This window comes from Jaculus jaculus, chromosome 3 (assembly GCF_020740685.1).
Source record: "Jaculus jaculus isolate mJacJac1 chromosome 3, mJacJac1.mat.Y.cur, whole genome shotgun sequence".
NCBI lineage: Eukaryota > Metazoa > Chordata > Mammalia > Rodentia > Dipodidae > Jaculus > Jaculus jaculus.
This window is the reverse complement of record NC_059104.1, coordinates 60,667,602-60,695,268: the sequence shown is the minus strand read 5'-3', so window position 1 is coordinate 60,695,268 and position 27,667 is coordinate 60,667,602. Positions and strand designations below refer to the sequence as shown.

Genomic DNA, 27,667 nt, shown 5'->3' with positions numbered 1-27,667 from the left:
GGTTGTCAGGCTTGCCTTGGAAGCAACACTCTTGCTCATCTCCCAAATTCCTCTGTGATTTCACCTGGGTACTAGCTGATGTGTGAAGAGGGGTTCATCTCCTGCCAGGGAGTTAGCTATCAATTCTTATCTTGTTGATATATTTTGGTTGTCTTCAGTTCTTGCTTCTGAGAAAGAAAAACAGATTCTCCAATAGAAAGTGAGGTCAGGATAGGTTAACGGGGATATACATTGTTAATTTAGAGAGATTTTGATGGGTGTGGCCACTCTTTTGGCCACAAACTATTGAGAGCTTGTCATTGGAGACCATAATTTTGGTCTCCAAAGGTTTCTGACTTGGTTCCCTGTTCTAGCTATGGGTTCCTTACCACTGAGTGGATCTCATAGCCAATCAGAAAGCCATTGGTTACCCACTTAGGCTGAGTGCCGCTATTTCACAAGTGTGTACGTCTTGTCAGGTTAGTTGTTTTCATATATCAGTGCTCCTACCTGCTCAAAATGTTGTTGATCACTTTCCCAGCAGCTCATGTAGCACTGTCTAGTACCATACAGGCTAACCACCTGGGAACTGGCTGCCTTCCAGGTTCAGCTGGATCTCTCTCAATGTTCTGTGTTGGCAGCATGTGGTGCCTTCAGCAATAGGGTCTTCCCTTTTACCTCTGGCTGGTAATCAAGTGCTTTGACAGAAACCTGTGTTGTTTTGGAGACTGAATAGGTCTCTCCAATCAACAGCTCAATGTGAGTTATAACTGATTTCAGGTAGTGGGAGTTATAAGCCAGTGCTAAATGTTTTAGGGTTAGGCTTCATCTCACAATCTCCAAGGCCCATCTTACCAAATGATGCCTCCATGCTTCTATTGAGGGTTATAACTTTTAGTTTGCTATCCAGGAGGAATGTTTCTGTGGTATCAATTTATTTTGTATTTTGTTTTGTGTGTATCTATCCCCAGTCTCCTATTCCCCCTCCCTTCCATCCCTATTGTGTGCCCCTTGTCTTGTCTGTCAGGAATGCCTATAACGCAAGCTGTTCCAGGTTAGGAGCCACAGATGAGGAAGAACATGTGCCATTTGTCTTTCTGTACTTATGTGAATTTGCTTAGTATGATCTGTTCCAAATCCATCCATTCTCCTACAAATTTCATTAAATCATTTTTCATTACTGCTGAGTAGAATTCCATTGTGTAAATGTACCACATCTTCATTATCCATTCATCAAACAATGGGCATCTGGGTTGATTGCAGTTCTTTGCTATTTTGGATTGAGCAGCTATAAACATGGCTGAGCAAATGTCTCTACAGTAAAGAATGGAGTCTTTAGTTATTTTGTTTCATTGCTTTTTTAAAATTTACTTGCACATGTGTAGGTACCTATGTGTGTGGGCATACCAGAGCCTCTTTCCATTGCAAACAAATGCCACATACTTGCACTACTTTGTAGTAGTTTACTTCTGGTGATCTGGTTGATCAGTGAACATGGGCCAGCAGGCTTTGCAGACAAATGCCTTTAATCACAGAGCCATCTTCCCAGCTCCCATTTCATTGACTTTTGAAATTTTATTTTTATTAGATATGGATATACTTAGTATGTAAACAACACATGTTGGTACCATCCTTTCCCTCCTCCCTGCCCCTTTTCTGAAGAGGCATTCCTCACTGGGGATGCAATCAGCCCCATGGGGATTGTGAGCCAAGAACTATGGGAGCAGCAGTCAGTGATAGGGCGTTTTTCTATTTGCAAAGGACAAATATACAGAGAAAGAGATCAGTGAGGCCATTCCATTTTCAATAGCAACAAAAAAATTAAATACCTTGGAATAACACTAACCAAGAAAGACCTGTTGTTCCCCCTGCAGATTGTGGGTGTTGCATTGTGGGGGTGGCCATCAGTTATGGGAGCAAGGCAATGTCTCTATGCATTATGGCCCAACTTATGGCTCTAACAATCTTTCCACCCCCTCCTACGCAAATTTCCCTGTGTCATATTGGGTTCATTATAGCTCTGTTTCAGACGGAAGGTCTTTGGAGTCTTTGTGTCTCTGGATATCTGATTTTGTAGGATTTGAGTATTCTCTGTGTCTGTGTCCTTCACCTTTGTGCTGATACCAGGTTCACAGAGAAAGCATCTCTTGCTCATTGCCCCACTAACTCTATGGCTTTAGCTGGTGCCCTGCTGGGGTGTGATGGGCTGATACTCTCCTTAGGTTCTGTGTCCATCTGAAAAAGAGAAGCAAATTCTCCAATGAAGAGTGAGGTCAGTTCAAGATACATGGATACCCATTACTATTTTAGAGAGAATTTAATAGGTGTAGGCCTTCTTGTAGCCCACAATTGGTGGGAGCTTGATATTGGAGAACGCACTTGTTTTTGGATATGGTTCTGACTTGGTTCCCCATTCCAGATGTGGGTTCCCTTCCACCGAGCATTTCCGTTAGCTAACTCAAGAGGATTTGGTAACCTACCATGGCTGTGTGCCACTATTGCACTTGTGTGAGCATCACATCAGGTTGATTGCTGTTGAGTAGCTTAGACCACAATTTGCTTAGACAGATGTTGGTCATTTTCCCCAGTTGCTCATGTAATGCCTTCTGGCACTAGACAAGCTGTCTGGGGATTGACTCTCTTCCAGATTCCAGCCAGGTTGCTCCATGTTCCATCATAACAGCATAGGATGTTTTTGGCAGTAGGGTCTTAGCATTTACCATTGGTGGGTCATCAAGTACTCTGACAGAATTCTGTCAACAGGTCATTGTGGATATAACCCACATGCTGGTACTGGGAGTTAAAGGTCAGTGCCAAGGGAGAAGAAGGAAGAAAAATATAGGTAATATAAAAGAGAAAGAAAAGAGAGAGAAAAACAGGAGGAGATTGAAGATAGTCTTTATCATACCCTCTTCAGGCCTCTGTGAATCAGGTATTCTCTCTGAGCACCTGATGAAGGTTCGACTTTTTACTATGTCTTTCAGGATGTAGGATTTTATGGTACCATTTCCATTTGGGTACAACTTTTCATCCCCTCCCTGTCCTTACTCCCCCTCCTACCCCACCATCCCTATTGTCCAATCCTCGAGATTTTTATTAGGTATGTCAGCATCATTGACAAATTTAGGTTAGGAGCCACAGATGAGTGACAGCATGAGAAGTATATCTTTCTGTGATTGGGTGATTTTTCTGAGAATGAGCTGTTCCAATTTGACCATTTTTCTTCACATTTCATTGTATCATTTTTCCTTACTGCTGTGTAGAATTCCATCATTTAGATATGCCATGTCCTGGTTATCCATTCGTCTAATGATGGACATCTGGGTTGATTCCAGCTTTTTTTATTGTGAATTGAGCAGCTAGAAATATGGTTGAGCAAATATCTCTAAGCTCAGGTTTGGAGCTTTTAGGATAAATGCCCAGTAAGGGAATAACTGGGTTTGTTGATACCTCTATAGTCATCCCTTTTTAGGAGTCTCCATATTTCTTTCCATAGTGGTTGTACCAGCTTGCATTCCCACCAACAGTGAAGGAGGGTCCCTATTTCTCCACAACCTCACCAGCATTTGTTGTCATTAGATTTTTTAATGTTTGCTATCCTTACTGGGATAAGGTGGAATCTTATAGTTGTTTTAATTTGCATTTCCCTCATGATTAGGGATGTTGAACATTTTCTTAAGTGTGTGTTTGCCATTTGTATCTCTTCCTCTGAGAACTCCCTCTGCAGTTCTTTGCCCCATTTTGGGAGTGGGTTGTTTGACATTTTATTGTTTGTAGTTTTTTGTAGTTTATAGAAATTAGGCCTCTGTCCGATGTGTATCCAGCAAAGATTTTCTCCTATTCTGTGGGAAATCTATTGGTTCTGCTTATAGTTTGTTTGTCTGTGAAAAAGCTTTTTGGCTTCCTGAGATCCCAATGGTTGAGTAATTGTTTAATTTCCTGAGCTACTGGGGTTTTGTTCAGGAAGTCTTTTCCCAGTCCTATGTCATGGAAAGCTCTTCCTATTTTTTTCTTCTAGTAGTAGCAGAGTTTCCAGTATTATATTTTATCCTTTGGACTTGTTTTTTGTGCATGGTAAAATGTGTAAATCAAGTTTCATTTTTCTGCATATGGTTATCCAGTTTGTCCAGCAACATTTGTTGAAGATACTGTCTTTTTTCCAGTTTATATTGTTAGGGCCGCTGTAAAATATCAAGTAGCTGTAGTTACTCGACCCAAAGTTTGGGTCATTGATTCTGTTCCATTGGTCTATGTTCCTGTTTGTTGTTGTTGTTTTGGTGGGGGAGCCTTGGAGGTTTTTTAAGGTAGGGTTTCACTCTAGCTCACGCCCACCTGGAATTCACTGTAGAATCTCAGGGTGGCCTTGAACTAATGGCAATCTTCCTACCTCTGCCTCTCAAGTGCTGGGATTAAAGGCATGCTTCACCATACTCATCTGTGTTCCTATTTTCATGCCAGTACCATGTTGTTTTTATTACTATGGCTTTGTAGTAAAAGCTACTGATTTTTTGCATTGATTTTATACCCTGGTACTTTTCTGAAGGAATTTATCACCTTTAGAAGTTTTGAGATGGAGAATTTAAATGTCACTTATATATATGATCTATCATCTGCAAATAGGGATAACTTGACTTCTTCCTTTCAATTTGAATCTCTTTTATTTCTCTATCCTATGTTATTTCTTGGGCTAGTACTTCTAGTACTATGTTGAAGAGCAGTGGTGAGAGTGGGCACCCCTGTCTTGTTCCTGATCTCAGGGGGAACTCCTTGAGTTTTTCCCAATTAAGTATTATTTGGGCTTTAGGAGCTTTATATGTAACCTTTATTGTGTTGAGATATAAACCTTCCATGCCTGTTCTTTCCAGTGTTTTGATCATAAAGTGGTGTTTTGTCAAAGGCCTTCTCTGCATCAGTTGAGATGATCATTTGATTTTGCTCATGACCGATTCATTATTTCAAAGTGTGTTATTTAGTCTCCAGGTCCTGGTGGAGTTCTTGATTTCTCTTGTTAATTTCTTAGCTCAAACACATTGTGATCTGACATGATACAGGAAGTTACTTCAATTTTCCTGACTTTATGGAGGTACACTTTATGGCTTAATATATGGTCAATTTTGGAGATGTTTCTGGGCTGCTGAGCAGTATGTATATTCTGTAGAGTTGGGATGGAAAGTTCTGTAGACATCTGTTAAGTCTAGTTGATTTATGATGTTGTTGAACTCTATTATTTCCCTGTTGATTTTCTGCTTGGATTATCTGTCTATTGATGATAGTGGAGCACTGAAGTCTCTGACTATGATGGTGTTGGTGTTTATTTCTGTTCTATTGTTAAATAGATTTTGTTTTATAAACTGTGTTGCCCCTGTGTTGGATGCATATATATTTATGATTGTGATGTGCTCATGTTGGATCATTCCCTTGATGAGTAAGAAGTAGCCTGCTTTGTCCATTTTGATTACTCTTGGTCTGAAGTCTATTTTATCAGATAATTAATATAGCAACACCCACTTGTTGTTTTTTTAATTTCCATTTGGTTTGAATATCGTTTTCCAACCTTTCACCCTGAGGAGGTATCTTATCTTTAATAGTGAGGTGGGTTTCTTGAAGACAGCAGATAGAAGGGTCCATCTTTGATCCATCCTGATAACCTGTGTCTTTTGATGAGTGAGTTAAGACCATTAGTATTTTATGTTACTACTGTGATGTTTGAATTAATCCCTGCCATGATGAGGGATTTTATGGGATTTGGTGATTTCTTGGGTTTTATGCTATTTTTTGCCTGGTCTATTTTGGTTATTGTGATTTTCTTATTAGCTCTTGAAGTTGGTTGCTCGACTGTTCTGCGTGGAATATTCCCTCAAGTATTCTCTGTAGGTTTGCCTTTGTGTTCATATAATCATAGAGTTGACTTTTTTTCATGAAAAGTTTTTCTTTCACCATTTATTATGAGGGATACGTTTTCTGGGTAGTGCAGCTTTGGTTGGATGCCATAGTTTTTCAGACTTTGAAGTGTTCCATTCCAGGGCCTTCTGGCTTTCAATGTTTCCATTGAAAATTCTGATGTAATTCTGGTGGAATTGACTTTGTATTTTGTGAGTTGTTTCTCTCTTCCTCTTTTTAACACTCTCTGTTTTTGTTGTTGAGAGTTTTAACTATGATGTGTCTTGGAGAGTTTCTACTTTGATCCTATCTGTTTTATGTTCTGTGGGCTTCCTGTATCTGGATGGGCCTCTCTTCTGCAAGATTTGGAAATTTTTCTTCAATAATTTTGTTAAATTTGTTCTCTATTCCTCTGGCCTGGATTTCTTCTCCTTCTGGTATACCCATGATCCAGATGTTTAGTCATTTCAGGGTATCCCCACTGTTCCTTGTATTCTGTTCACTTATTTTTTGAATGTAGCAAAGCTTTTGGACTCCCGATCAACTTCTGTCTTGTCTTCTAGGACAGAAGTTCTGTCTTCCACATGAGTAACTGTTTGTGAGTGGTTCTGGAGAGGTTTTTATAATTTCTATTTGATTTTTGTTTTCTGTTGTGTTATTTTTGCATTGTGTATATCTCTTTTTTGAGGTACAACTTCAATTTGAGTTCTGATTTTCTTTATTTTATTTTATTTTATTTTATTTTATTTTATTTTATTTTATTTTATTTTATTTTATTTTATTTTATTTTATTTTTTGAGGTAGAGTTTCACTCTAGTCCAAGCTGACCTGCAATTCAACCTGCAATTCACTATCTAGTCTCAGGGTGGCCTTAAACTCTCGGCAGTCCTCCTACCTCTGTCTCCCAAGTGCTGGGATTAAAGGTGTGTGTCACCATGCCCAGCAAGTTCTTATTTTCTTGATGCTTCCTGGAATTCATTCTTGCATTTGATCAAATCTTCATTAAGTTTAATCAACTGGTCATTGAGATCTTCCATTTCTTGGCTCACTTTTAATGTATTCATATCTCTTTGGAGGGGTCTAACATTTTCTTCCATTAAGTTCAGCCTACTGTCAATAGCTGAATGCTCTAGGAGACGATTCTGTTCAATTTCATTGATACGATTTTTGGTTGTTTGATGGCTTGCTTCCAGTTCAGCAATTTTTTTTGATCAGGGTCTCATTAGTTATTGTGTGTTCATTTAGGGAATGAATCTCTGTTGATTTCTCTATGATTTCATTAGAGGCTTCCATTGTAGGACTAGGCATACTTGGTGGAGATTGCTGTTTTTTAACTTATGTTGGCTTTTTTGCATTGAATACTCATTTTAGGGAGACTTTATTCTATTGAGGAGGAACCAAGTTTTTGTCCTTTGGCTAGTGCACCCTCTGACTTGGGGGAATAAGAATGTTGCCACCCAATGGCCAGTGAGGATACCAGAGCAAAAAACCTGATTCCACAACTCACTCAGGGAGCAGGCCTCCCCAAGCAAGGCACAATGGTATCTACCAGGACCAGGGGACTGGGAGGAGCTTGGAGGATCTGGGAGTCAGGAGTCTGGCCTACTCACTCCACATTGCTGTGCCTGCCTGCCATTGTCCCCACAGGGAACCCACACCAGGGTACTGGGAAGAGCCAGGAAACAGGGGTCTAGCCTACTTACTCCATACCACTGTGTCTGCCCCTATTTCATTGATTTTTAATACTACCTTTCCCTATAAAAACTGCTATTTTGAGGTGAAGGAGCAGGCTCAGTGGATAAATCACTTGCTACACAAGCATGAGAACCAGAGTTCACATCTCTAGCATCCATGTAAGTGCTGGGTGGGTATCATGGCCACCTGTAATCCCAGCATGAGGAGGTAGGGAATCCCTTCCCCATGGGGCAAGCTATCTAGATAGAGTAGCCAAATCACTGAGCACTGGGTTCAGGTAAGAAATCCTGCTTCAATAAATCAGGTGGAAAGTGATCAAGGAAGATACCTGGCATTAACTCTGGGCCTCCCCACACATGTGAACCCACATACATGTAATCATATGTGCACATACATTACTCATGCACACAGATTTTAAAAATTTAATTCATATTTTTTAACTTGCTATTTTTACTATAGGTATTTTTTTCTAGTAGATTCTTTTCCCCAGAAAATGCCTTTGGCCTGTTTTCTGCCTGTTTCTTCCCCACAAATAACAGTGTAGTTCCCTGTCAGTCCTCCACTCATGCATATGCTTGAAGACTGAGTCTGCATGCATGTGGTGGACAAGAAAAACAAGGTTGTCCAGAAGAGAAGAACATGGTTGCCTGTTAGCCATCAGAAGTCATCACCACAAGAGGACTTCTCACAAGATTCCCCTGTCTGCTTTCCCTCCTGGTTCTGACTATCTTTTCTCCTTTGAATATTTTTCTTTTTAAATAGGAGAAAACAGTTATTTGAGTATTTTGCTTCAATAAATTAGAAAAGCCACTTCCGAAAAGATCTCCTTGAGTTTTCATTACCAGCTGGATGATTTATGATCTGGTGAGGAGCTTTTCTTTATTGTTGTCATCTAACCCCAGATAAGTCCATAAAAAAGTAGGGCTCTGAAATTTACTCTATAATCTATTTTGAATATAAGCAAACTTAACAGTGTTTTAGCAGTAAGTAGCCAAATTGCTAATAAAGCTCTTCTCATGTATTATTAGCATATATTACTTATACAGGTTAGTGAGCTTCATTTTAATATTTCATTCTGCACTTTGATCACATTCACATATACTCAGTATACCCTCTCTGGCCACCACATATCCCCCAGTGTGTTTTCTAATTGGGTATAAAAATAGAAGTGGAGGTTTTGAACTGGCAAGCATGTGGTTTTTAAATGACTGAATTTGAGGCCCTGGATGTTTGAGTTCATCTACCAGCACTCTGAGTGATACGCTTTCTCTTGCCGGGTTGATGTATTTCCTTCTTAGTCTAGCCATCCTTCACATTTAAAGCACTCAGGTTTCTTGAGCACAGAGCATCCTTAAAAAATTCATTGTGTCTTGGTTTATGTAAGTCTACCAGCAAGAGAATTTTACCACTCCCTGGGGTAACTGCTCCCTGTTAAACTAGTTCTCTTTATTTATGGCATTTGTAAAGTGAAAGGGAGAGAGAGCTGGTTCCTTTGAACACTGGCTGAGCCTAGCCATTGCTTCACTCCTGCTGAAATCACTGACGTGAACAGACTGTGTCACAGATGCAAAGGTCACTTTTCCATTTTGCTCATATTGAGAAATACTTTAGATAATTATCTGTCCTTTGTATCTAAAAAGAATAGGAGCAGGGGCAGGGGTTTGTTCCATTTCCTTGAATTTTCTTTACTTGGTTGTTACCCAGGGCTCTCTTGAAGTTGTAAAACATGGCTGTGCATGCAGTCTGCACGAAGGGCCTGAGCATTGCCTACGAGCATGGCTTACCCCTTTGTTATGATGTTCTGTTTTGGGGCACCCTTTATTCTGGCAGAAATAACTCACTCCGAGTCATGACCTCTTTCCTCTGCATCTACACAATCAATCTGTATAAATGAAGCAATGTTTCTTTTTTGATTTAAATCACCTCAAAAGTTGCACATCATGAAATGCACACTGCACAGCTGAGCTGTGGACTGTGGCAGTTGCCTTTACAGTGCCCAGGTGTTAGCCGTGGATAAAGCCTACCTGGATGGATAAGACGGCTGTAGCCCAAACAACAGTGATAAGGGTAAGTTGGAAGAGTGCAGAGGCTGGAAAGTATCTTCTGCTTAGGAAGCTCAGGGTCACCTTCCAGGAGAGGTCCTTGACAGGCGGATTTTCCTCTCCACAAAGACTTGGCATTGGTCCAGAATATAGCTTCAGGTTTCACTGCTCTAACCTCTTTATCTCTTTCTCACACCCAGCACATCTGTCTACACTCAGTAACCTCTAAACAGATGGTTGGGCTCTAAAGAACTTCCATTTAAAGGAACATGTCTAGAAATTATTTTGAAATGAATCTGTAAAGAGTGTCATAAAGTCTTCATAACATCAGACCACTATCTCAAATTCTCAGACACTATTCTAATTGTATCCCCCCCCCTCAAAAAAAAATATAGAAGTTACCAAAAAAATCCTTCAGCTTCCCCATCTTACAGTCCCAGGTCCACTTGGATGTGTGCCTTAGCATCTCCTCTCAAGGGCCTCCCTCCTCCAGCTTCATAGGCACTGTGCTTCATTCAGGGATTCTTTTTCCTGTCTCTTCTTCTCTCTCCTTGCTTCTTCTTGATCCTTCCCAGTAGCACAGGCATATGCTCTTTGTTTTCTGGACCCCATAGAGCAAGCTTTCTATTACTCTAACTATATATAATTCTGAGCCCTTTCCCAAAACCTCTGAAAACAACCACTGTCTGCCTGCTCAGCCTCTATTGCCAGGCCTCCATCCCTTTGCCTCTCGTGCTATGAATGCATCCCCACTTCCCCTGCAGAACTTCAAAGTTCAATAGGCCACTCAGTCGTCATCTCCTCCAGACCGAATTCAGCACTCTGCAGCAAGCTAGCCTTCTGTCAGCTTCCATGATAGCCCCAGCTCTCTGCCTTTCCTGCCCATTCCCTCTTGGGCTCCTTCACAGGGTCATTTCTCTCCTTGGCTGTTACCCTACTCCCTCTTTCCAAGCAGCTTATTCATTTTTGTGGTTTCAGGTGGTCATAAAAGCATGAACAAATAAAAATAATCATTGAACCTGTAGGAATTTATAAAAATAAATACTAAAACCAAAGAAGAGTTCTCCCTCCTGCTGTATTTCATATCTTTAATGTATTATATATTTGAATGTTACCTTGCTTTTCTTTCTTTCTTTCTTTCTTTCTTTCTTTTTTTTTTTTTTTGTTCTTTTTCTTAGGGTAGGATCTCACTCTAACCCAGGATGACCTGGAACTCATTTTGTAGTCCCAGGCTGGACTCAAACTCATGGCTATCCTCCTATATCTGCATCATGGATGCTGGGATTAAAGGCATGCACCAACATACTTAGCTACTATGCATTTTTAAAGTATTTGTTGCAAGTGTGAGAAAGAGAGAGGGAGATGAGGAGACACACACACACAGAGAATAAACATGCCAGGTCCTCTAGCTACTGCAAACAAACTCCAGATGCATGTACCACGTTGTGCATCTGGCTTTACATCGGTGGTGGGGAATTGAACCCAGGCCATCAGGCTTTATAAGAAAGTACCTGAACCACTGAAATAGCTCTCCAGCTCCATACTCGCATATTTTAAAACCATCCTTACATGGATATAAACAGGTTTCAAGCTGGAAATGCTGTAGAAATCATGTGTGAGTACAACCTATACATTCTGTACATGCTTTAGCTGAGGTTGAAAGAGATTAAGTGTTTTCCTAGAGTCACACAACTGGTTTATGTCTTTTTTTTTTTTTTTTTTTTTTTTTGTATATAGGGTCTCATTCTAGCCCAGGTTGACCTGGAATTCACTGTGTAGTCTCAAGGTGACCGCAAACTCATGGCAATCCTCCTACCTCCGCCTCCCAAGTACTGGGATTAAAGGCGTGTGCCACCATGTTAGGCTTCTAGTTTGTGTCTTAGTTCAACCTTACAACTCCATGAGGACATATATATTTGTTACTACTACCACGAATGGGGAGAAGACAGTGGAATAGGTGAAAATAATGATCAAAATACATTATATACCTGCATGAAAATTGTCTGATGAACCTCATTGTTTTGTTTAATTAATATATACAAATTTTAAGAAGTATTGTACAAAGGTTAAAAAATGAATGATGAGAAAACTGAGCTTTTGATGGCTTGAATCTTGTACAAGGTTCCATAGCTCATTAAGTATGAGCAAGAAGTCAAGGGTCACCTGGTTTCTGGGCTTTGGCATGCAACATACTGCTTCTCTGAAACTTTAGAACTGTTGCAAATAAACTACAAATTTTCCTTATGTGTGTATGTACACACGCATGTGTAGACTGAGCTGGGTTGTAAGTGTACATAGAACAATTGCTGCCAAAGCAGTGGCCCAGCAACAAAAATGCTTCTCCCAAATGTCTCCATTTAAGAATAAACTTAATGTGACGAGCCTCTGTGTACTCTCAGTGGTTTATTCTACCTTGACTCAACAGAATGGATGTTGGGATGAGGCATCTCCTCACCCTGAACCCCTGTGGACACATATTATGCAGGTAGACTATGCTGGCTGTTACAGCAGGTCAGGATTAACCCAGACAAAAGACTCTCCTGCACACTGTAATCTCTGCACCCCATTATGGCTCCTTCTGCTGGGATTGTCTACCCTCCATAAAAAATCCCCTTGGGCTTTGCCTCTTCCAAGAAGCTTTCCCTAACACATGTCCTGACCCCCAGCCAGTTAACTCCACTGACTTTGTATTATGCTGCCCACTGGTCTGTTACTTTCCCCATTCTCTGAACTGATTTTGAGTAGAGGTCATTCCCACTCCATCTGAAAACTTCATGAAGTACAAAACCAGGTCTTACATTTGGCTTTATATCCATCCTTGGCATCTTAGCAGAGTGACTGACTCATAGCTAGTGTTTATTAAACAGACTACAGTAGTCCCCTGGCCTCTTTATTATGGTTTCATTTCTTATAGCTTTCAATGATCCAGAAATATTAGATGCAAATTCCAGAAATAAGTTTTGAATGTTGCACCGTTCTGAGCAGCATGATGAAATTTTATATTGTCCGACAGAAGACATGCCCTGGTTCAGCATATGCATGAATCCATGCTACATATACTACCTGCCCATTAGCCACTTAGTAGCCATCTTGCCTGTCAGAGAGACTTTCATTTTCACAGTGTTTATGTTCAAGGAACCCTTATTTTGCTAAATATATATAATGGTCCCAATGTGCAGGAGTAGTGGTTTTGACAGTTTCATTACAGTGGCTTGTTACGGTTGCTGTTTTGTATTGGTTACTGTGACTAGTTTATAAACTTTCTCATTATTTGTATATCACAAAAGCACAGTGAATGTAGGGGTTGGTACTTCCTGTGATTCTAGGCATTCATTTGGGTCTAGAACACAGGCCCTACAGATCAAGACAGACTGCTGTGATAGGCACAAAAAGTGAGACAATTGAAACCCTCTCTAAGTATAAATAAGTTACATAGTTTTAAGAGTCTCTACAGACTGAGCTAGCCAGGCACATAAATTACATAGTTTTAAACATGAAATCTGCAGGGCTTGTTATGTAATATAGCTCAAAAGAAAACACTTCCAGTTTTTTTCACTGAATTCTGTCTCACTCCCAAACCTTCATATTGTGCACTGATATATTATCATGATGCTTCCACCTTAAGGCATTATATACATATATACATACATACATAAATTTATTCACTTGAGAAAGAAGAGATAATGGGCACGATAGGTCTTCTGCCACTGCAAACGAACTCCATATGCATGCGCTACTTTGTTCATCCAGCTTTCTGTGAAAACTGGGGAATTGAACCTGTGCTGTTAAGCTTTACAAGCAAGTGCCTTTAACTACTGAATCATCTCTCCAGCCTGTAAGACATCATCTTTAACTTTATTCATGAAGTTCAGGGTTTGACTTTTCACTTTCCTGCTCCTACTGTAAGATACACACTTTCCCTGGTAAATTTATACTGGCATTGGCACAGCCATGTGTGAGTTTCACACTGCAATAACTATGTGAAACATGACCAGTTAGCAGCAGATCCATGTAGCATGCTTGATTTACATTTTGGCATCCATCCTCCTCAATTTCTATGTGAAGAAAATTAATAAAAGCTTACGGAACTTTTGCCAAAATACTTCAGTGCCAGAAATAAAATCAGAAGCAGTTGGAGGGGGGTGTGGAGAGAGGTTGGTGGGTAAAGTGCTGAAGTGCTTGCTGTGCAAGCATGAGCACCTGAGCTGGAATCTCCAGCACCCACTTGAAACCCAGGCATGTGGGCACACACCTACAATCCTAGCACTGGGGAAGCAGAGAACTGGAGTGTTGCGCCCCTCCTGCCAGCAGGAAGAATGACAACAACAGGATTCTTCTCAAGCACACTTTATTGGGAGCTCCTAGCTGATAGAGAGAAGGACCCTGACCCTACGGAGCGCCAAGCTTATATACTTGTGGTCATGTGGATGTGAAGTGTTGTCTGATTGGCTTAAGTCTTATCAGACGACTTTGCATCACCCAATCGGGATAGGTGAGCAGCCATGTTAGGATAACGTCATATGCTCATGTGCAAACGATTAGGATGCAAAAGCAATAAACAAGCTGACACAGCAAAGCCTCACGAAGCCAGTGCGGCTCCCAACAGTTCCCCCTTATAAAAATTGTTTTGAACCTCAGGATACCCGATCCAGGACCAGCCCCCTCATGATGGCCAGTCCGATCGAGGGTAGAGCCCAAGACCAAAAGCCTGCTTAAGCACCTTCCCGAGTGCAAGGGGAAAAATCCCTTCGGGGTGCAAAGGCTGCTCATGCAGGGATGCAAGCCTTCCAAGGTGCAATGACAACAAGGTCACTTGGTGTGCAAAGGCCTTACAATAGGCAGGATGGAACTAACCATCTCGCAGGCTTGCCAGCCACACTTGTGGAGATGCTCTTTGATCCAAAACCATAAGTACCTGAACAATCTTTACGTTATCCTGCTGACGTTGTCGTCTGATTCGACAGATAAGCCAGAGACAGAACACCATACCACACAGAAGGGCTGCTCCGAACATAGCCACCCCCACCCTTTCCTTAAAGAAAGAAAATGCAGAAGATAGATAGGACTGAACTGGCATAGGGACAGGCCATGTTCTGGCCACAGCCCAAAATTGCATCTTAATTCCCTTTATCATCATCGGCAGGAGCAGGCTCAGGTTCATCAGTAGTAGTAAGAAGGTTGTCATTCCTTGTCTTCTCATGACGTACAATTCGAGTCAACCGCTCTGGCACCCAGATAGGATCAGCTTGGCCCTGTGGAAAAACACAAACAGCTCCCCTGGATCTGGCTATAACCAGATCCGGGCCTTTCCAGACATTTTCAAGTACATCCTTCCATTTTACATCTTCATAACAAGAAGGGGATTGGGTCATCTGGCGATCAGCTGCCGTTAGACCCGCAGCATCAATCGTCAGAAAATTCAAAGTAAAAAGTACTAGAGATAATTTATTCTTGGGGGTGTGGCCTTGGCCTATTCCCCCTTTTTGTTTTTGTAAGCATTCTTTAATAGAACGATGGGCTCGTTTAACAGTGTCTTGTCCTTGCGGGTTATAAGGAAGGCCAGTGGTATGAGCGACACCCACAGCATCACAAAACTGGCGAAAACCTTTTGCAGTATAAGCAGGTCCATTGTCTGTCTTCAACGCCCGGGGCTTACCCCAAGCTGCCCAGGCCTCTAAACAATGAGTAATAACATGCTGAGTACGTTCACCAACAAAAGGAGAAGCATAAATAATTCCTGAACAGGTATCGATAGACACATGTACATATTGCAACTTGCCAAAAGATGGGATATGCATAACATCCATTTGCCAAATCTCTCCCGGACGCAGTCCCCGGGGATTAATGCCAATATGAGGAGAGTGCAAGAAAGGGACACAGGCAGGGCAGTTGACAATTATATCACGTGCCATGGCCCGAGATACATTAAATTTTTTACGCAGCACTGCAGAGGACACATGATACAATTTGTGGAAATCCCGAGCCTTAGACAAGTTATCCAAGGACAGGAGAAAAAAACCCGCACGGCTTTATCAGCAAAATCATTGCCAACAGCCATGGGACCAGAAAGCATAGAATGAGCTCTAATATGTTGAATAAAAAATGGATTGGTTCGAGACCAAATTAAACGTTGCAATTTAGATAAATATACAGCAACAGGACTAGAATCTTTAATGAGGCCTGCTACTTCTAGATTTTTAATAGCATTAACTACATACTGAGAATCAGAAATGAGATTAAAAGATTCACTGAAAAGTTCAAACACATGACATACAATTTGGCATTCCACTATTTGAGGAGTATTTGGTTCAAATTGTACAGTAACTGGTTGTTGTCCCTGAATTACATAGGCTCCAAGGCCTGTCTTAGAGCCATCAGTATAGATATCTAAAGCTTCAGCAATAGGTGACTGCGAGGTAATCTTAGGGAACACAATGGGGTGTAGCGAGACAAAATGTAATAAAGGATCTTTGGGTAGATGATTATCCAATTTTCCAGAGAAGGAACACATCAATATGGCCCAATCATCAGTAGTAGCAGCTAAAATACGTACCTGTTCAGAGTTATAAGGGGTAATCAAAGAATCAGGTGCCACACCAAAGTACATCAAAGATGACTTTATACCTTGAAGAGCAAGGGTGGCTACCATAGTAGGATAATGCTCTATGCATTTTTTAGGAGAAGAATGAGAATGTATCCAAAGCAAGGGACCTTGTTGCCATAAGACTCCTATAGGAGTTTCTGACGTAGCAAGAATGCACAATAAAATAGCTGCTAGGAGTTTTTCTAAGGACAGGGGCCACTGAGGTACCCAAACTGGTTCAGCCGTTTTCTTTTTACACTTAGGACATAAGCCAGGCAAGCACACCTGACCCTGCACTCTAGAATTATTCTAAAGGCATTGTTTACTAAAATGTCCAGTCTTCCCACATTTAAAGCATGAAGACGTTCCTCTGTGCACCCTAGTGGCAGCCAAGACTGCTGCAGCAAGCCCTGCATTACATAGTGGACCGCCAACTTCTCTGCAGGCTTTCATCCAAGCCTGAAGTCCTTTTCCCTTCCAGGGCGTAATTGCCCTCCTACAGTCTTTAGTGCATTGCTCATAAATTAGTTGTTCCACAAGTGGCATGGCTTGGTCAGCATCACCAAAAATACGACCAGCTGCTTCCATCATGCGAGCTACAAAGTCTGAAAATGGTTCAGTAGCTCCCTGAATAATTTTAGTAAGGTTGCCTGATACTTCCCCTTTATTCGGCAATGCCCTCCAGGCTCTAAGAGCGATGTTATTTATTTGTGTATAAACTTCAAGAGGAAAGGCAATCTGATTATTAAGCCATTGTCCTTGTCCCATAAGCATATCAAAATTCCATACAGGCTGACCATTTGCTGCATTAGTTCTGGCTTGACTTTGGGCAGCGTCAGTGTATAAAGATTTCCAGTCTAAATATTGTCCTAGGCTTAGACAAGTCTTAGAGACTCCAAACCAATCTGCTGGAGTCAAAGCTCTATTGGTAAGACGTTCTAACAATGCCATAGTAAAAGAAGCATTTATCCCATAAGTTCTAGCGGCTTCTGCAAGATCCTTGAGCTCCTTATACCCTATAGGTTCATGATATCTAACATGTGTATCATGAGTCTCAAAAACTGGATAAGCACTAGCCAGCTTTCTCCAAGTATCTGGTTTTATCAAACTACATCAGGATGAAGCACACACCTTGGGTGGAAGTAGACCATCTTGTTGTTTACACCTGTTGCTCGTACAGGCATAAGGTGGCAGAGGAGCAAAGACACCATCTTTTCTGGGTCTAGAACATTCCCGACCACACTCGGCCTCTACTTCCTCAAAATCCTGTTCTTCCTCTGGAGTTAATTCTTCTCCCTCAGATTCACTAGAACTTTCTATATATACAAGTTCCGTCAAATCTGGATATAGCTTTGGACCTGAATTTGGCCCTCCCTTTTGCATTTCACTTTTATTCTGTGCACTTTTATTCTGTTCTATCTGAAACCTAGGTTCTCTTTTTATTTTAACCTTTTTTTGTTTTCCCCTTTTATTTTCTTCAAACTCTGACATGCTATCTTGATGATGTGCTAATATGCGTTGACCTTCCCTGATCACCTCTTCACAACATTTGTCCTCCCTACCTAGCAGCTCCAAAAAGGTGGAGTAGAGGTGTCCCATTCTACAACCTTATATATGTTTGAGACACTCAACTAACTTATGTATATCAGACTTACAGATCAGTTACAAGCCAAAACTTAGCATATAGCACATCCAGGGGAACTTACCGGTACCGCCGCTCCGTGTGTTGAGTTCTGAATCCTCCCTCGGAAGTATCCTCGGGGGTCCTCTCAATTGGCCGTTTGTTGACAAGTCCCGGGGTTCGGCACCACTTGTTGCGCCCCTCCCGCCAGCAGGAAGAACGACAACAACAGGATTCTTCTCAAGCACACTTTATTGGGAGCTCCTAGCTGATAGAGAGAAGGACCCCGACCCTACGGAGCGCCAAGCTTATATACTTGTGGTCATGTGGATGTGAAGCGTCGTCTGATTGGCTTAAGTCTTATCAGACGACTTTGCATCACCCAATCGGGATAGGTGAGCAGCCATGTTAGGATAACGTCATATGCTCATGTGCAAACGATTAGGATGCAAAAGCAATAAACAAGCTGACACAGCAAAGCCTCACGAAGCCAGCGCGGCTCCCAACACTGGAGGATCCCTAGGACTTGCTTGCTAGCTAGGTTAACAGAACTGGTAAGCTGTAGGCTCACTGAGAGACCTTCTCTCAGTATGGTGAAGCTGGGCATGGTGGTGTATACCTTTAATCTCAGGACTCAAGAGGAGGATCTCTATGAGTTTGTGGCCAAAATAAGACTAAAAAGTGAATTCCAGGTCAGTCTGGTCTAGAGTGAAACCTTGCCTCAAAAAAAAAAAAGGTGTGGAGAATGACTAAGGAAGACACCTAACATACACACAACACACCGCTTTCCCCCCACATACACAAACAAAATAAAATAAACATTTTGTAAAAGTTTTGTTTTTATTTTTTATTTTGTTTGGTTTGGTTTTTTTGAGTTTGGGTCCTACTCAGGCCCAGGCTGACCTAGAATTCACTCTGTAGTCTCAGGGTGGCCTCAAACTCATGGCGATCCTCCTACCTCTGCCTCCCGAGTGCTGGGATTAAAGGCATGCGCCACCACGCCTGGCTTGTAAAAGTTTTTAAAAGTCCAGTTTTGTAATGCCTAGTAAACTGTTTTTGCCATGACGTCAACCTTGCTTGCCACTCAAAAAAAAATTACTTAAAAAACAAATTTAAATATGAGTGAACCAATTTGGAGCAAAGCTAAAGTTTTACATAATAATCTCAAAATATCCTTTAAATATCACTTTATTTTACTCAAATTGACCCTTTGTGACTTGTAAACTAGAACTAAAAGAAATGTAGATATGAACCTAAGTAGAGAATTTGGAGCCAGAAAAGATTTAGTCTGAATTTCTGTTGGGAAGATGAGAAAACTAAGGTCCAGATAGATTACTCCCCAGGGTCGCCCAGAAAGTTAGGGGCCCTGTTGGGTGAAGTTCAGATTTCACCTGGCAGCACAGTGCTGTCTCTGCCATAGCGCCTTCCTCTCCAGCACTAGGACTACCGTCCATCCACTTTCCTAATTTAACATTTGTGTCTGACAAACACCTACCCTAATTCTCTATGTCAAACCTAAAAAAATGATATCAAATCATGTCAAACTATGAGAGCAGGGTGTGGTAGTTTGAATAGATAGTCCCCAATATATTCAGTGTTTTATTAGCTTTTCGTTTGCATCTGCAGCCACCTGGCTGGAGGCAGTCTCATTGGGTGGATCTTAAGGTGTGGAGGTGGGTTTCAGATTCCAATGTACAAATATGCAAAGTGTGCCTAGCTGGAGTTCCTGAAGTGTGCTGTGCTGTGTGGCTTTTGGCTTTTAGGCTTGTGCTTCTCTCTCTCTTTGGTCCTGTGAAAGCAGGCAGCTTCTTCTGCCATTATGGAACTTCCCCTGGATCTGTAAGCTTCAATAAATCCCTTTCTCCATAACTATGCCTGGTCTGGAAGTTCATCTCAGCAAATCTGGAGCTGTCTTCTACAAAGGGTGTAAAGTATGCTTCTGTTAAGCTGCCTCACCTGGATATACAACTGTGAGAATATAGAGTGTTAGGTATTGGGGTACATTGGTGTCCATAGAGTGTTATAAGAATTCTTAGTGCTACACATTGGGTCATGATACACAGAGATATTTCCTCCTACCCAAAACTGATGTCTAACCCCACAATGCATGACCCACATACCCCAACAGGGAGAGTCCCCGTGGAGGGGGAGGACAGGGAGGAGGATAACAATGGTGCCAACTTGACTGTATTCACTGAGTAAAAATATAAATAATAATAATAATAATAATAATAATAATACTTAAGGTATAATGAGGAAAAAAAGAATTATACCTTGAAAAAAAAAAAAAAGAATTATAGGACAGTACAGTTCCTGGGAAGATTCAGAGGAAGGTCTCCCTATTTCCCTACTCACCCCAGTTCAACCCCAAGGCTCTGGGTTAAGAATCTGTACACTGCGTTCTCTTCCCCAGTAACAGCTCAGTCATTGCCAGTGTATATGCCCTGGCACCCTTGACCAAACATGTCCAGTTTCCTGTCTGAAAATCTATGCTGCCTGAAGCCTGCAGTCTCCCAGGCCTCCCAAGACTTGCACCAGTGAAGGAATCCTGAGACAGAGACAGCTGAATGGCATAGCATGTGGAAGAAGACAGGACAGGATTGAATACACAGGAGACATGGCAAGGGATCATGTTGGAATGGCATGAGGGCTTCAGTCTTCTTTGAAGGAAAGGGTGGTTTCCAGGTATAAGTAGAAAGCTGACAGATTCATAACATATAAAAAATGACAGAACTAGGCTGGAGAGATGGCTTAGCGGTTAAGGCATTTGCCTGTGAAGGCTAAGGATCCAGGTTCAATTCTCCAGGTCCCACATAAGCCAGATGCACAAGGTGGGGCATGCATCTGGAGTTCGCTTGCAGTGGCTAGAAGCCCTGGTGTACCTATTCTCTCTCTCTCTCTCTCTCTCTCTCTCTCTCTCTCTTGCTCTGTGTGTGTGTGTAATAAATAAAATAAAAATAAATCTTAAAAGAAAAAGAAACTACAGTACTGAACAAGAGAGAAGATGATCCATTCACCTAGGTTTGATGATATGAACTGCTGTTAATTACAGCCCTGACACACTTTGTTTTTGATCACTGGGAGTGCAACATCAGTGGTACATGACATAAGTTTGTAGTACATTAGCTTTGACCTAATTGAATTAGAGGGCTTTACTCACTGGTATTTAGTGTAATAAATTAGCCCTTTACATAGTAAGGGTCTTCACAAGCAAACATTAAGAGTGTGCTCCACTGAGTATGGTCTAGTTATGTTTTGTTTTGTTTTTTTAATTCTACCCTGAGATTTCTTCTTTCCAACTTGCCTCGAGTTCCAAGAGAGCAACCATTATGTTTCTGAATATTCTTGGTGGCATGTGTACCAGTGAAGCCATTCTGCAGCTTTGATGTTGCCTCATGGCATGCTAGTCCCATAGTCATTGGCTTACTCAGCAACGTTCACTGAGGGTCTGTGCTACACGGGCATGGGAATACATTAAGTGATGACCCACAGAACCTGCTGCTCACTTTTAGAACCCAAGTATGTTGATGGACAATCATATCATCCTGTGTCCACATAGTGCTGATTCATAGCAATACTGTGTTATTACTGAAATAGTTTCTTTAGAAACGTGTGCATATGCGGGTATATGTTCTGGGCATATACACTTGCATAAATGTACTCTAATAAAAAATATACTACATTTGCTTAATGTGTGACTTTTGCTCGTGCCCTGAGTACTGGCTTGCGCCAGTACAGCAGCCTGGAAGATTGTTTCACACCATGAGCAGCCTAGCACAAAACCATAAATGCACTCAGCTCCTGAGCCATGCAGCATGCTCTCCTGAGTTGTGCAAATTCAGTGGTGGTGCTTCTACGAACTTTTGGAGCTTGGGTCATTTTAAAACCCTTTTTGATTCTACCCAAGGTATTGGTAGAAATGGCTTTTCCACCCACCCATTCTTATCCTTGCTATCTTTTAACACCTGAGAGAACTCTATTGCCATGGGAAGTAGAACAGCTTTAAAAATAGCTAAGTAAGCTGTTTTGGAGAAACCTCAAAACTTGATTATAAAACTGAAATCATCTGAGAAGGAAATGCCTTAAGAGATCATTTAGCTTCAACAAAAACAACAACAGGTGTGAAAGGTCTGTTGGTGGAGTCACTTGTATATTACAAAAATCAGGCTTTTATCATACCTTAGTGTGCTTTTCAAGACCAGCCTTTTCCTTGGCTTTGGAGGCCAACAGTGTTGAATGTGAGCTTTCTGAAGGCTCTTAAAAATAACAAACAAAACAAGAAAAGGTGGGATAGATAAAGACCTGACTGATGGGTTGCCCCACCCTGTTGTATTAGGATTTAATTAGCAGTTGTTTTTGCAAGGGTGTTTGGACTATGAGGTGGCACCAAATGAGAGGGGGAGCATTTCAGTGCCAGTGAATTGTAGCCTTATCACTTTTTTGTGGGTTTTTAACATTGCTTTTGACACCAACACTCAATGGTGACAGTATTTAGTTTCCTATGATGGTCTGTTTATAACTTCTTTTTAAAATATTTTATTTATTGGGCTGGAGAGATGGCTTAGCGGTTAAGCGCTTGCCTGTGAGGCCTAAGGACCCCGGTTCGAGGCTCGGTTCCCCAGGTCCCACTTTAGCCAGATGCACAAGGGGGCGCACGCATCTGGAGTTCGTTTGCAGAGGCTGGAAGCCCTGGCGCGCCCATTCTCTCCCTCTCCCTCTATCTGTCTTTCTCTCTATGTCTGTCGCTCTCAAATAAAATAAATTAAAAAAATGTTTTAAAATATTTTATTTATTACTTATTTGAGAGAGATAAAGAGGCAGATAGAAAGAGAGCCTTTTTAAAATATTTATTTTATTTATTTATTTAAGAGAAAGAGGCAGATGAAAGAGAGGGAGAGAGAAGTATAGCTTCTGAACTCACTAAACCTTCCTTTGGCTCCGTCATGTCACATTCTCTATTTCCAGATTTTCTAAAAATCTTCATCTTTTGTTTTGATTCAAATTTAAAAGGAAGGAACAGAATGAGTAAGGTACTCTAAAGTAAGAAGTTGCTTTGGATGGATTTTGCAACCCACTAATATAATTTTAGACAGCAATTCAAATACCTCTGTCTGGGCCTGGGAGCAAAAAGAGAGACCATCTTCATGGGCTTCCACACTATGGCTGGGAGCTCCACCAGTGGGAGGTCTAGCAGAAACTAAATGGGCTGGAGCCCTGGTGGTGATCAGAGTCCCACTGAAGGTGATGCGGGATCTGAATTTAAGGACAACTGAGATACAACAAGCATGTATGCTTCTGTTAGAAGGTGTGTATGCTGACCAGCAGGCCTACTATTAGATGACTGTGGGCTGGCAGACAGCTAGAAAGCCCTATCAGCCACTCAGATGACAGCTTGCTTTGGGGAAGATTGTATGCAAAAGATTAAAGTTTATATATGATACAAGCTCATTAAACATCTACTATATGCAAAGCCACTTTGCCAACCACTACTATTGATAATGAAAGATAAAATAACATATTAACAAATTGATATTTGGCTGTCACTTAGCCCACATCTGTTGGGAGCCATAAAATTTTGTTTATTTTAATTAAAACTGAGTATTTTTGTTGTATAGAAATGGCATCTGGTGAAGAAAGCCCCCCCCCGTGAGCAAGTTCTTTGTCGGTCTTTAAACTTAAGATACAGAAATGACACAGCCTTCATTTATGGATGTATTCCACCTAGAGAGAGGAAGGGAAGTGTTTGAAAATGAATTTCAAATATTTTTAAAATCTGTATCAAGCACATCACTTGGGCCAAACCTCAAAATGTGAAAACACTTCTCGAAGAACACAAGTGGGATGGTGAAAGAAGGCCAAGGTAGTGAGTTTGGGGAGTGAGCAGGGGGTGGGTGTTTTAAGGGGTCTAGCTCAGAATCTAAAGGGAGGGGCTGCTGGCTCACTTGAAGAAGCCCACAAGAAAGGTAAGGAGCAGTTCCTACCCTGGAATTTAGGACAGACCAGGAACCAGCCACTGCTTCCTGCCACAGAAGGCAAAACTTGAATTCTCGGTTAGTAATAAAGGTACTAAAATATGAATGCCTTCTGGCATTATTTACTATGAGTATCAGCTGCAATGTAATTTAATGCTACCAGTGATCAAAGTTAGAGTCTGCTTTTTCAGGATGCTGAGGGGTTAAAGAGGGAAGAAAGTCATTGCATACTTGAAAGTAAATGCTACCTCTAACCCAGACATGAACTGAGGATGAATTTCACATGGAAGGCTTTGCCAGAGATATACTTTGGGGACACAGAGAAGCTACCTGTGTAACAAAGGCATTTTTGTCATGTATTATCAGTGTAGAGGAACCAGTTTATTTATTAAAAAGAAAAACTGATGGTGGCCAGCTAACATCATATGAAAGATCATAATTCTTAGGGACAAATGTGACTTTCATCATATTAATATCTATGAAAGGACTGTCTAACCTGTGGATAAGAATGAGCTAAAACAGTAATACATTTTAGGGAGATGTGGTCAGTGCCTCATTGCAGGCTGTGTTACCCTGAACTGAAACTTTGCTCCCTTTATCCAGAGTCTTGTGAGAAGCAAAAGCTACTGTTTCACATATCTCTTTATCCTAGTGAGTAGTAGATACACCATAAACATTGAAAATTCGACTGGGACTGAAGGCAGGGAGTGTGTGTGCGTGTGCATGCGCCCATGTGTCAGTGAGAACAGTGCATTTAAGTAATGAGAAGCTTTCTTTACAACCCTTTCATCTTTACCTGGGAGGAAAATCTTTCCCAATAATCTACAGACATACTTTCTCTGACATCTCAGATTATGTACAGCAAAGTCAAATGGGAATGTTGTGCTTAACTCCATGATTTTTCTGGCTTCTGTTTAAAAGAAAGAAGAGAGAATGGATGTTGGATAGGCAGCAAGGAATGTCTGCCGTGCCACACCTAGTCTCTGTCGGGAAAATTGTAATCAACTGTGTAGTCACATAGAGCTAACTTTTCTCCCAGAACTATATTCTGGCTATTTATAGCGTTTTACTGATGGTGTTTTAAAAATCATGAGCACAAGGAGCCTAAAATATATGAGCCTTGCTCAGAATTATAGGGCTACAGTGAGTCATGTTCCTTCACTGGCCTGGCTTTTCCTTGTTTTACTCTGGGACATTTTTATGAGTTATAATTGACAAGATCCATATTTTTCCCTATTTAATTCGTATGTAAGAATATAATCATTCTTAGTATTGTGGCACACTGGTCTGACAGGAAGCAAAGATGTCTGTTGTGAAAAACACATCAAGGGGCATGTGTTTCAGGTTATGTAAAAAAAAAAATCAAAAGGGAGGCTTAGGAAATTACTTAGCAGGTAAGAGCACTTGCAGCTTAATCATGAGGGCTTGAAAATACCTGAGTTGATTGCTCAACACACACATAAGAAGCTGGTGCAACCCCAGTCCACAGTGGGTAGATGTGGAGCTCGCTGACTAAAATATGGCATGGAGGCTCCAGGTTGTGTGAAAGACCCCATCTCAGGGAACCACGTGAATGAGCAACAGAGGAAGACACCCAGTGTTCTTCTCAGGCCTCCACTTGCCTGTGCATGAGGCACATGTATTTGTACAGACATATGCACAAGCTACACACACACAGGCACACGCCACCTCACATACTACACCATACCACAAATTCTCTACACACATGCCAAAAAACATTATAAGGGACTCTTTTGTGGTCAGGGGAAACTTTTGATTCCCTTACATGATCTATTTCAGTCACTAAAGTGACTTTCTTGAGATTTTTGGAGATGAAACCAGTTCTCAAGGGAAATGCCTTCCAGCTTGTCTTAACACATGATGAAAGCAGACAGCAGCGTGGGTGCTTTCAGAAAGGCTAGTGCCTCCTTGACATACCTCGTTTTGCAGAGTCTCCTCAACTGACAGGCCTTCCCTGGTGTCCTGAATTGGAGTCTCTGAATCTTTCTGGTTTACACCTTCTGTGAATCATTATCAACTCCTGGAAGAGACAGTCTAAAATGGTTTTGAAAACCCCATGGCAGATGCACTCCTCCCTTACATGTATGAAAACATGTTCTTGTAAGTGACTACACTGGCATTTGGAAGATGACACAAAATTACATAAATTCCCCAGATGCTTTGTTCTTAATAAAGTATTCTTAGAATTTTATGGTATGTGTTTCTGTAATGTAAGTCAGGGTTTAGCCAATGATTGTTTTTGTCCAGAATTAGTCTCTCTTGAAACATCTCATGTAGGGATTGGTGTGGGGCTGCCTGTGGAAAGTGGAGCAGCACCTCTTCTAGGGCTCTTCTTCTGCCTCATGCCATTGTTTTTAGTACATATTCTTACAAGGTGGTTCTCTTACTGCAGACTAACTGGACTGTGTGTGGTGTCTCCAGGAAATAATAATGTTTGATTAAAAGAAAAACACTAGTCACATAAGAATTTGCTTTGGGGGGCTAGAGAGATGGCTTAGCAGTTAAGGCATTTGCCTGCAAAGCCTAAGGATCCAGGTTTCATTGCCCAGATGCACAAGGTGGTGCATGCATCTTGAGTTCATTTGCAGTAGCTAGAGGCCCTAATATGTCCATTCTCTCACTATCTTTCTGTCTTTCTCTCTCACCTGCCTCTTTCTCTTTCTCAAATAAATAAATTAAATTAAACGTAGTTTGTTTTTCAAACCTCTCCAACAGTTATGCTAAAACACATGTCAATGCTGAGCAGGATGGCAATGGAAGTTTCAAAAATGATCTGAGCAGAAACAGTTTTATTAGAACTGTTCTGATGCCATTCCTCGTGTGTGTGTGTGTGTGTGTGTGTGTGTGTGTGTGTGTGTGTGTGTGTTGGTATGTTGTTTGAAAATAAGCTGTGGTGGTTTGATTTAGGTATCCCCATAAACTTAGGTGTTCTGAATTCTTAGATTCCCTAGTTGATGGCAATTTGGGAATTGAATCCCCCTGGAGGCAGTGTATTGTTGGGAAAGGGCTTATGGGTATTATAGCCAGCTTCCCCTTGCCAGTGTTTGTCACACTCTCCTGTTGCTGTTGTCCACCTGATGTTGGTGAGGAGGTGGTGTCTACCCTTTCTTCATGCCATCATTTCCTCCTGCCATTGTTTTCCCCTGCCATCATGGAGCTTCCCCTTGAGTCTGTAAGCCAAAATAAACCACTTTTTTCCCACAAGTTGCTCTTGATTAGGTGTTTGCCTGACTGTAACACAAGTGAAAAAACTTTGAGAGAGGTATGAAAACCCAACAGGTCAAGCTCTCACAGGGTATGGCTAAGTACCATTCCATTTGAATTGAAATCCAGTGTTGAAATACAGATAAACTAGGAAAGCTGAAAAATTTAATAACATTTCAGTGGATCTGAAAAAAAAATCACTTTTTAGTATATATGGGTGTATAGAAGATGAATTGGTTACTGATACATGTAAGTACATTTCCGATTTTATTTTCTGTACATTTTATATAAAGCACAATTGCTCAAAGAGCTGGAATTTATTTGAAATGGGTATATGTATATGTATTAACTCAGCTGAATCACTGAGTCAATGACCCATTTAGGCCACCAGGACCCTGTTTTTGGTGCTTCTGTGCCTTGTGTAAATGCTCACAGCATGTTCCATACCAAGAGAACCACCCCAGCCCTTTTATTTTTTATTTCTTTTCAAGAATTTCTTTTAAAAACTTTACTTCCTTTCCAGTTAAATTTGATGCTGTTTTTTCCAGACCCAAACTGTCATGTCCTATAACCTGTGATTCAAAGATACTTTAAAGTCTTAAAAAAAAGTAATTCTTTCTGCCAAGCAGTTCCTGATGTTCACAGGATAGTAACCACATTTCCACTCTTT

The 27,667-nt window shown here is 41.1% G+C and overlaps 1 protein-coding gene across 2 annotated transcripts in view; it reads left to right on the top strand.

Annotated features, from left to right (window-relative positions):
* The window catches only part of Vwa8 (von Willebrand factor A domain containing 8), a 463,242-nt gene that overhangs the window by 384,162 nt on the left and 51,413 nt on the right, over positions 1-27,667 (top strand). The window lies entirely within an intron of this gene.